The sequence below is a fragment of the Diprion similis genome, chromosome 8 (genome assembly GCF_021155765.1).
Source record: "Diprion similis isolate iyDipSimi1 chromosome 8, iyDipSimi1.1, whole genome shotgun sequence".
Lineage (NCBI taxonomy): Eukaryota > Metazoa > Arthropoda > Insecta > Hymenoptera > Diprionidae > Diprion > Diprion similis.
The window spans coordinates 14,050,667-14,062,815 of NC_060112.1; the positions used below are offsets into that span (position 1 = coordinate 14,050,667).

Consider the following 12,149-nt stretch of genomic DNA (forward strand, 5'->3'; position numbering starts at 1 on the left):
GGCCCGGGGCAAGAAGCAGGGGGAAACGAGAAACGAAGCTAATCGTCGTCGATCGATCGTGTAATCGATTTGCCGGTAAGATGCTGAGAGGCAATTCTGTGGAACAATATATTGAATATTTTTGCAAAAATAATTGCAGGAATTGGAATGTTAAAGAGTTATAACTTTTAGTCATCGTACGCCCAGAAAAATGATTTATGTATTTGAATACAAGCATGCATGTGAGAAAATTCACACTTGCAGCAGGGAAATTGAAATCAAATTTTCTAACCTGAGTATCCCAAGTACCATAATTTTTTCGATGGGTTTACCGTCAAAGAGAATATTTTTGCTTGAAGCTAGTCCAGAAAAAGTTCGTTTTTTTTTTTCTTTTTTCTTTATCTTAATTTGGAAAGGTTTGTGAAAAAAAATGCGTTCCTAGATAAAACATTGCTATAAGGATCGCCAAGAACTTATCGAGATGAAATATTTCGGTCAAATGACGATAAGAGGAAAGAATCGAAAGATCAGTTTGATAAGAATATAAAAAGATGGATCAGTCGATCATGGACGAGGAAAAATACCTGGAATTTCTCGCTTCCGGCGTACAAAATAACGAAGATGAGGCGCATAACGAAAGGCGCGTGCAGTTGCATCCGGTAACAAATCACTGTTACGACGGGGGTGGCAAGTTTACACACGGCGTGTATTCCGGGCAATCCGCAGCTTGACTGGCGGAACTTCGAGCGGCTAGAACGTGGAGGTATGGCACGGCTGAATCGCGGTACAGTGACGTACATCCGGAACGAACGTTGCCTTTTCTCGCCGCTGGAGGCAAACAGCGAGGAGTAGATGTATGACAGGGGATTTGTCCGCCTATACGCGACAGGTCACGCTGTTTCATTTTTCAAACACGCCACCTAGCAAAATGTATTTTAATAGTCGAATGATAAAGTGTCCCGAATATTTCATTGCCCCAGGTCAACTCGATTCGGATGGAAAAATGAACGAAATTTCTTTCTGTTTTTTGTTTTTATTCTTCGTTTTCTAACACGTTCTTTCACCCCGACAAAAACAGCGCTGTATGGTACGACTTTTCACTATGGGAAGGGGGGGAGGGAGGCTGGTGAACACTTTTACCCTTGGTATACTAAAATCGTTTGGAAAATTATTTGACGGAAGAAAAAAAGGTTTCGATTGCAAATTTTCCGGCCTGATAGCCCGCCACTTAAGAATCTCTGTAACTTCCTATTCAAGATTCTCCGATATTCTCAAAATATTTCCATTTCAACTTCACTCTGGATACGGAGAAAACCTTTTCTGAAATTTCTTACCCCCGGCGGTCATCAATGCGGAAAGACCGGACATGATATGGGAGTCTGAGTTTCACGCAGCATTGACCATTAAGTAGGATGGTTTTAAAATTTAAATCTCGGAGGATGTAAATTTTCTCTTTCTATTATTATTATTATTATTCCGCTCAGCTACTCCGCGTGGATAATCGTGATAGCAATATGCCGGTTACGATTAATTTAGAATTACACAAATTTGATGTAAACAATCACGCTCCGAGAAGAAAAAAAAATTGATTCGGAATACGATCGGTGAACATTGATTCAGGAAATATTCGCAAATTTGTGATAATTAAATTTGTAGAATCTATGCGTATGTTTTTATCTGTATAAAAGTAACGACGAGAACAAAATCTGACACCATGTACGGTATTTGAATTCGTACCGAGTAGTTGAATTTTTCCTGGTCATCTATTTTATAAATTGTCTACTCTCGATAAATATTCGAAAATATTTTACAGTCAGTTTTGCCAATTTAAACCGTTAATGCAGGTACGCGTTCTGAAAACGAACGCCTGCACAGCGAACTCGCGTGTATATATGATGAAAATAATGTCATCGGGAATGCTGGGTCGTTTAATAATAAAGCTTTTCAACATCGATGGAAAGTTTTATTCGCGGCACAATACCTTCGCTGGTTAATTAGACTCGTTTAAACAATTTCATGATAATATCTCGGTTTAAACAGACTGATACAAATACTGAAAACTGCTAATTGCATCTTTGTTATATGGTATAAGCAGTACGAAAAGTAAGGCTAATTGCTTCCCTCAAGTATCAGATTCCAGATCGAAAAAAGGCTCAAAGTGAAGGCCAACACACATTTGTTCCTCATTAATACATATGCATGCGTTTGTATTAATTCTTATTGTTGTAGCGTTACACTGAATTTCAGCACAGAATTGATTGCGCAAACTCGCGAACATTTCTACAGCAATTGGCACTCGTTGACGTCACCGAACCAAAGAAGTTGTCAACTTCAATGATTTGTATAGTAATGGAAGTGTCGTTAAACGATGATAGAGCGAAGAGAACAACTTCCCTGACAAATAAAATCGACGACGAGTTTCAACCAAGCGGTACTAGCAATGAAAGCAATCATTTTAGACATTTCGAGTCAATCATTCTGCAAACAGAGATCGCGACCTTGTCATTATTGAAGATGCGGGACTAAATTCAATGTGCAATTCGTGATTTCGAGGTGCGGCGTATATCGTATTGATCTTCAGGTTGTTAAAAGTAATTGTAGCGATATTCAACAATTGTTTTGCCAAAATTTGTGGGCCACGATGAATCGAGACTTGAATGGAAAACCGATTATCTGCAATAATGAACTCTCTATGAATTTGAATAAGCCCAACGAGAAGAAAACCCGAAGTTTGTATAAAATGGCGAAGATGACAAAAAAACTTTCACATTTTAGCACCTTTCACGCATAGTCAGAAGTTCAGCAGCGCGGATCATCGTCAGCCTTCCAAAGCTCGCCGGTACTTCTTATCCCTGGCAGTAAAGTCTGATAGGTTAAAATTTACCGACTTACTAAACTACACTTAGGCGAGAGCGGCAAGCTGCCAGTAAGAATTAGAATTATCTGTCTTCAGGAACCCGATATTCGATTATATAGCGGCCGCAAGCTTGCAGCCGCGAAAAGTGCGCCGCAGCTTCTCGTTCTACGTATATATAAGAGCAAATTATATTACCCGCACAACGCACGAAACACTTTTTATCCAGTAAACTTCGAATCTGTTTCAGAAATGCATGGATTTTGGTTTTTGCTTCATTCCAATTTACGGATCAGCCACTTTTCGTACACATTTATGGAACGGCGGAGTCGAAAACAGACGGAAAAAGGCCAAATGCCCTCGTCTATCCCCTCGAACCGGGTTCAAAGCACGCCTCTCATTAATCACTGGCAACGCCACGTTTAATTATTTATTTATTCCCGTTACTCGACGGCTGATGATTTCCTGAAGAACAACCACGTTTCCAATTACGACGCCGAAGGGAGGAAAGCATTCGCCCAGCTCAACGTTACCCTACACGTATTCAAGTTTCACCCTGCAACACTAGGACGTAATATTCTTTCTGGAGGATCATTCTTTCTTGTTTACGGACGAGATGCTCTACCGAGCAGAAGCGGAGGGTGAACGTGGCAAAAATTAAAACCAGAAAACGGACGCACAAGAAAAATGGTTAGGGAACGCAATCATCGCGACAAGGAGGACAAAAGGATTCATTAAACGTGAATGCACTTTCCTCCGTTTCCAAGAAGGTCTTTCTCGGTTAATCTGTTTGCGAAATATCCAAACTGTATGTCATGCAAATCCCACCAAATAAATAAAACCTAATCAATTCCAAATTTCTGAATTCGAAATATTAATATTGTAAACATGCGTAGGTATATATTACGTACCAAATAGTTGAACCTGTATCGAGTAAGGTGGACATTCTAGATTCATTTTTTCAGCGTTGGACATAACCCGGCGAAAATTATACGTACCATTATGGATGAGGTGTCGGTAATAATGGGCGGTAACTCGAAAAATATTTACCTGTAACAAACAAGAAAGAGAGCTTTTAGTGCGCTGGTAATAAAAAAGAAATAAAGCTGTTCAATGTAGGTAGAAGACAGCGTATTAAATGAGTTATTACATGCATCTAATTCCAGTGACCGAGAAGCTGAGTAATGAGGAATCGTCTAACAATTGTCAAAAAAGACTCAGAAAAGAAACACGTGTAACTTATTTTCGTAAATTGAAAGTAATATTCAATCATCTGTACCATTCGAAAAACGAGTCACACCGCTTTTTAACATCACTTTTTCCCCTCATTTTCTTTTTAGCAAATAATATATAGGTATATGTCAATTTAATTCACGATCAAGTTAATCGAGTATATGCTAATGGAAAGGAGCTTTCGAGGCCACATTTTTTTCTCCCTTTCTCCCTCTCTCTTCTAAAAGGCCATTTCTGGATCTGATTATAACTCGCGATATTTCATTTCCAAGGATAATATCCTCTATCTTACATCCACGGAATATCCTTTACTGCGACTCGTTATTACACCTAAAATCCACAAAGACCGGCAATCTTGAAGACCTTGCTAACTGTCCTCTGAATTCTTCGACTGTTCTATAATCTCTCATGGTTCTTATCATAATTACCAAAATTCAGAGCCGAAAAATAGAACAGAGTCCGAGGAAGCCACATTCAAAATTACGGTTGATTCTTAGCCGTGAGAAAACAACTCTATACATTCACGGTGGTCGAAGTCTCCGACGATGTAAGTTCACTACGAGGTGAGAGTTTAATTTCGAGGAATATACGGACCTCAGGGGAAACCGGTATGATATTGCGAGCGTAGCACTGACCACGTTCGTAATTCGTTTGGATGGGAACCCCCCCCCCCCCAGGAGAAGGTATAGCCGAATGCATTTGGCCTGCAGTGCAACGGTCAACGAGGTGCTGCGGTGTTATACCTATTATATACATATACCTTGCATGAACCGAGTCCCTGATGAACTTCCTTCTCCAGAACTTTGACAATCAAATGCATATTCATCTCATGGTTGGTAATTCCTGAGTAGTTAACGGACGCCAATACGCGATACTGGACTTGAAGAAGTGTTCTCTTAACACGTACGGTGGGAGAGAGAATTAATTGCATTGGAGAGAAAAAAAACGATGCTCGAGGGAAACTTTCATCTTGAATATTGGAAATGGAATTGGAATATGTTAGTCTTTCAATGTTTGTTTTACTTTTCGCTGTTTGTTTTTTCACCCACCATCCAAACGAATTCCAGAATTTCGTAATATCCCAGTGCGATATTCGTGTCAAGGTTTGTACAAGATATTTTCAGTTTTGAAACGTGAAACAGATTTGACTCGGTTGGTGAATCAGTCCACGGTAACGGTGGAAGTTTTTCGGAAAATAAATTTGCTGCTGATTTGAACATAAATAACGCGTAATAATTTTTTTCAGTCAAAATTGAATTCCGGCGTTACCGCCGTCTCTCTGAACAAAAAATGTTATTTTGCAGTTCTGAAATTCACGAGTAACGACGGGTTTCATTTTGGAGAACAATTGTGGAAACGATTCTCATTTTTCATTCAAATTTTCGTCAGTACGTATTCAATTGCTCCTTTTTCCCTCCTTTACAATAAAGAGGTCGGTCCGAAGTCCGCAGCCGAGAGAGAGGCAGTGATTTTTAATTAACTGCTTGTTGAAAGTGGCGAATGCGATGGAAAGACAGGGAGTTTAATCAATTTCAATTAAAAGCGCGATTTTATCATGACGCACGAGGATTGTGCCCTGGATCGGTGCTCATATCGATCGGCGCACATAAGCTTCGAATAAAAGCAGTGACAAAAAGCCGCCGGATGTTGGCTGGGTCAAGTTTGATGCCTGGTATTGGTGGTTCGGCAATCGATCTCCTAAATCGATCCTCTTCTTCGCTACGAGGCCTGACACATCGGTCGGCAGACTTTCGTATCACATAAAGACGAAGTGTTTGTTCCTTACAGATCACCGCTGCGTAGATGCCGGGAACAAAAAAGAAAACTCCGTTCTCAAGCTCAACCTAGATGTTATCCCAATCGCTTCTTTGGCAAGCATCAACGACACCGCGATCACCTTATTCCTTGGTTAATCAGCGCACTGCACGGCGATTCAACTTGGGCGAATCCCGTTCTGCGGAAAATTTCATTACCGCAAGACGCCGAGGAGGAAACTATAGTACTCGAGGGGTATCTGCGAACCTTGTGCAATGTCACTAGGTTAACAAGATTGGACAACGAGTTTTGAGGATCCCTTCAGGAGTGGTCGGAACGAACCGATGGGAGAGGGAGGGGGGGAGGGGGTATAAGGCTGCGGCGGCAACAGGAAACTAACTTTGGACCCGGATTGTAATTCGTAAACAACGGTTTAGGCCGCGACTTGCTCGCTTATATATTTAACGCGGTGGGCATGTTATATAGAGCCTTAATTACGGTTCAACGGATTAAGTTAGGACGATTACAGTAACGGTCTTAGGACGAGCTGTGTATTTCGCCAAATTCTACGCTGATATTAATCAATACCTCACGGACGGGTAAACGAAGAAGACGCCGGTGTTACGTATCTTTGAGATATCGGGTCCAGGAGCTGGATCAAGTCGAAAATAATATCTTTGGGCTGTTCTATATTCCTCCAAGATGCGAAATAGGGGTGCAGACTGTAAAAACTGATCCTTTTTCGTTATCACCTTCGACCCGAACAAACTTCTCTCTATCTCTCTCTCTCTCTCTCTCTCTCTCTCTCTCTCTCTCTCTCTCCTCTCATAAAAGTCACCCGATGCGAGAAGGAAGATTCCCTGGCTTATAAAAATCACCTCCGAGGATTCGTCCCAGGACGCGGCTTGGATCCAGCTGTAAACAATTTAATGCTTCATTGCGAACGATCATGGAAAAAATGCGAAATGTGCTATGTGACTCAGAAATGGGTCACGATTTTGAAGCTTCTTTCGTTTGACAATATTCAGGACACTTCGAAGATCGATAGGCCAGCTCGAGTCGTGTGCTGTGAACGAGTGTTGGGGCACAATTTCAACGCTTTTTCATTTGCTGCCACTTTTTATATCTGCCCGCTTTGAACTCTCGTTGAATGGTCGTCTCCGGGATAAATCGCAGCTTGAATTGACGAAGCACTCAAGCGAGTTTAAATGTCGGATATATATTTTTTATATTTCCTCTTCCCTCTTTTCTCGCCATCAAAACCGGGCACGGACCACGACGAACAAAACGATGTCGCAACGGGTGACTGAAAGCTCTAGACCAAATAAGTGCTACAATCTGTACGCTAATTTGAGAAACTTGAAATGTTCATCGGACGAAAATAACAAGAAGCGAACTGATTCGATTTGATAACACCTTCCAGGTTTGAATAACCAGTGAGGCTTTATACCGGAGTTTGATTCGCTTGAGCCAGTTTCGTCAAGAGAACAGCGAGTAATTCACTCAATCTGAAATCCCCACCAATTCCAGATCCCGCACCTTCCCATAAACAGTAATTACCTATTAGACCATACCACCGAATGGTATTCATCGGGGCAAAGTTGAACCTCACGTCTTATAATCCTAGAATCTCGAGCCAGTTGCTATTCATATACGTATAGCCACGATGTGTGCCGATAGTTCGGATTACTTAGTTTACCGTCTGAAGGATGGCCCAGTTTCCATCTCAAACATATAATTTCCGCAAACTTCACGATGATGAGGGAAAGAGGCAGCACCTCTGCATATTGAGAAAGGAACAAAGGAAAAGCCCATCGCTCTGTACCTGCAAATTGAAATCAATTACCTGCTAGACGGTAAGCAAACATGGACCGATGAAATTTCTGGCAAGTTGCTCAATTTCAACCGCAGGTGGGAAGTATATCATGTCGCACCAAACCTCAAGCGCAAATGTGAATTGCAAAGTTGAGTTGCGGTGGGTTTTTTGACAGCCAAACTTTTTTTATTTTGTTTTCAAAACAAGTAGACAAAAGTGGATGCAGCTCCTTTGGACATGAGCGAACGAAACAAGTAATAATACCTTTTCCTTGAGTGAAAAAAAATTCTTACGTTGAGAAATAGGAGAGGCAACCGACGCCGAAAGTATCGCTCTGATCCTGACAGTGCAGGACTTAGCCAAGTGGCACTTTGGTTATCCATGGAAAAATGTGCTTCGCACAGATCCGACGCTTGTTCTTTATTCCAGCGCGATGCGTCGCGTCGCGTCGCTATAGCGTTGCAAATTTAATTCAATTTCCGCTTCGTCCCGATATTAGCGTTGCACGCATAGACGTGAAAAGGGAGAAAAATAGGTAAAACGATTTGAAATAAAGAAAAATACAGCGCCTATATGCCATAGCCAAGCAAGAACTAAAAAAAAATCTCCGTCAATCCTGCGACAATTCTTTTTATTTCTCGTTGAAAATACTCAAGCGTGATAAAAAGCGAGATGACGTAACGAAGTTTCGTAACTCTCGAGTTACCGTAACACGCCCAATTATATATTATATATAGAATTTCTCGCATACATGTATTATACACATATATAGAAGTTCTCACATTCCCAGCAGACCAGAGCGAGAATTAACCCAGATCAATTGCGATGAGGCTGACCATGACCTGCGACCCCTGAAACGGACCGTCGCGTCGTGGAGACGTCGTACCGACGAGCTTATTGTTAGACGTTTCTAATGGTCAATCGTGCCTCTTGCGTAACCCCTTTCCAACGAATACCTAATTGTATCGTGGGCAGTGGAACAAACGGTGTAGGTATCAGACTGTTCCATAGGGCTGCACGGCTCGACAATTTGCTCGTGGCTGTAATATCGCGGCAACCACGGTGATCAGGCGTCGCGTCGCGTCGGTTCTACCTTGGCTTCGTAGCAAGTAATGACATGCATTTACCCCGCCGTCACCCACCTGGTCAGAGCAGGGCTAGGGGTGGTCCTCGTTACTCGAACAACAGACGTGGCCGCAATCCATCGCGGAACAGAGCTCTGCTCCCTACCCCTTACCCTTTCCCTTCTACACCTCCTCACCCAGGTCGATAAGTCAATGCTCTGACAATACCTATCGGCAGAGAGCAGCCAACCAACTGCAGAATCCTCCGCGAGTAGCCCCCCTCTGCCTATATCTACTATATAAGGGTGAACGTACCCTAACAATGGGCGCCAGGCCGCGATGCTGAGTCTGTGCGAGGTCTTATATGTTAAATTTTTCACTTTTACGGGTTTCATTATATCCACCCTCTAACTCTGCAGACATCGAAACGTTTCATTCGCTAAACACCCCGCCTCCGTATACAATCGGTAGGTCTTTGCACGACTCGTACTTTAATTGGACCTCCACGTTATGCGAAATGTCGCTTGTGAGGTAACTTGAATTCTACTCGGATATAAACTACGCCGGGTTGCCTTTAGTCTAATTTTTATTCCCATAAATTTGTATACATTCTTACGTAATATACATATTATAGTCAGCAGTAACTTTTTCAGCACAATTAAAACTTATTCTCATTATTTATGATAAATTTCGTTCGAAGTATTCAATAACTCTGAATTTTATGCCATTTCCACGATTCCGTTGAATTGAAATTTATTTTATATTTCTCTTCAGGTAAGCCTGATTTCTGTCGAAATATCATACATTTTTTACCTTAAGATCCGTAAACTTTTGAAAAAAAATTCATTCGATTTTCGTACCATCCTTGGTCGTGATCGATTAAAATATATTTTTTATACATCTGCCGTAATTGTATATTCATCTATCGAGACATTCGTAAGAACTTGGTAAATTAATTCACTACGGAGAGTTTGATGATCTTTGAAAAAAAGAAGAATTCAGTAATATAGCTATATCTAGTGACACATTTTGAAAATTTGTTCAAACAATACCTCCAAATGAATCAGAAAATGCTGAGTGCTTCGAGAATTTAACTACATGTAGCCCGAGGAGTATGGATAATCATACTACGTACCCTGTTCGATGTGGTAAAAACCTTTTTTTCTGCAGCCAAAACAAGATCAATGTATCGTCCATCGGTATTGATGGTGCTTCAGATCTAATCAACTTCTTATTGGGTGGTGTTCGATGCAAATGTAGTTGTGCAACAGAATAAATTGTCGCCGGGGACGCCGGGGACGACGAGATGCGTCAACGGTGTTCGTAAACACGCGGCGACCTGCAGAGGGATTCCGACACGAGAGCCGAGAGTCAAAAGCCAGGAAAAACAAGAGAGGAAAGAGGAGAAAATCCTTCTAAAAGTACTAATAGAATCTGAATGTTCTGCTGCATATTCATCGTTTGAGGTTAGGAAGCGCGTATTTATTGGTGTGTAAGGCGCGAAAGAAAGCAAACGGATAGGGAAAAAAGCAGAATAATACGAAAGGCCGTTCTGCGTGCGATTTTTACGACACGCATTGAGGATTTTACTATCTGAATCCAATGCCTCGTATAACGCGTTCAGTTTGAAACGTGCGTGGAATTGAGCGAAGAACAGCTTCGGCAAAGCGTTTTAATGAGTATGTATATATGCGAGGATGAACGTGTAATAATATTAGATAAAATTTTCAGTCCGAAAACGAGGTATTTTTCTGCAGTTGTTTTCTTACTTTCTTTCTTTCTTTCTTTTTATACTTTTTGAAGTCACCGTTTTGCCCGCATAAACGGCAAGAGCAAAGTGAGCCGGCTTAAATAAATTGCGACGTGGAATTTTATTTTTGTTGGAAAAAAAAAAATGCTGTGAGCTTGATTTTATACCTCAGACGTTTATAACACCTTTCAGACGGGCCACAGGGTTTCGCTTCCTTAAATTTTTACCAAGAAGCTACCGCGTGACGGTAGGTACGAATATTCTGAAAACACCGTCGCGACGCCCATCTTCCACTTTCATATAGAGAAAGTTTTATATTGTTTTACTTTCGAGAGGCATATCGTGCATTACACTCTCACGATATTGCATAACCATATCACCTACCACCCCTCCACCTCGCATATGAAACTGAAATGGGAACCTACGTGTATGGTATTTGCGTTTCGCGCATCAGATTTTTTAACATTAACCAACCTATCCGGAGCTTTTCGCCTCCGCCACTTTATTATTTCATCCGACCGTAACACGATACACCTTTCTGACAAACTTTGGAATAGCTATACAGTACCATTTTCATCTTCTTTTATTTGTTGTTTTTTTTTTCTTTTCCTCTTTCTATCAGGCTAGCTATTACATGGCAGCGAGCAGTTGTGCCCGGGGAAACTAGTTACACCCGAGATTGTTACGCCTCGGGGGCGAAGCGCATAATAATTAATATCCATCGACCCCTGCAAGCACGGCTTGCGCAACTACGAAGTTTACACGATTAGTGCAAAAATCACTTTACGGTTTAAAAAAGAAAAACAAAAAACAAAAAAAAAAAACACGAAAAATACAACTTTTCACCTCACACCTAGACGTTGTATTCACGAAACGAGTTTACCGACCCGCACGTTGAAGTTTACCATACACTACGTAATAGTAAAATACCGCAGGCAGGAAAAAGTAAAGCTCAGAAGTAAAGCACGTGTTAGCCGGCATAAAAACGAAGGTAATGACGGCGAACGGCGGGTCCTATCACCGGCTGTAATCTCGGGGCACACGTATTAGCCGCTTGCCGCAACACAAATGAGCTGTAGGAAGACGTTGAAGGTTGAAGGTGGAAGGTGGAAGGTGGAAGGTGGAAGGTAGAAGGTCTGGGGTCTGAGTGGAAACGGAAGCCAGGCTTCGGGGCGGGCTCGAAACACGGGCACAATGGGGAGGAAAACGGTCCTGCTGGGACAATATTCCCGGGCCGGCGAAGAACGCTTTCGAGAAAGTTCACGCGTGCCTCGGGCCGGCTCCCGATGCTTCCTGCAGGATCGAATGGGAAAGGGCGAAGCAACGAGGATGAAGAGCGTCCGCGGGGCGCAGCGGCCGGCTCGAACGGCCATTCAGCTTTTTTGGGTCAACCTTCCGCTCGATTTCACTCCCGAGGAAATGAGCTGTCGCACGTTCAGTCGATGTCTCTTCGAACCTGGGAGACTGCCGCCCCTCGAGGACCACCGGCTATCGCGAGAGAGTGGGAATAACGCGCTTCTCTATGGTCCTCGATGATTTTTATCGCAAATATGTGAAGTCCTGATGTCTCAACCCTTTCGCAAACACGCGATACGTTATGTGTATTATGATACACGTCTGCGAAGTACTCAGAAATCGTTTCGACTCACAGATTCTAGTCTAACCTGACTTTGGACTTGGAACCTCTGAAACTCTGAA

General features: G+C 42.1%; 1 protein-coding gene across 8 annotated transcripts in view; it reads right to left on the reverse strand.

Annotated features, from left to right (window-relative positions):
* LOC124408561 (fasciclin-3) overlaps positions 1–12,149 on the reverse strand; it is a 233,954-nt gene that overhangs the window by 124,717 nt on the left and 97,088 nt on the right. The window lies entirely within an intron of this gene.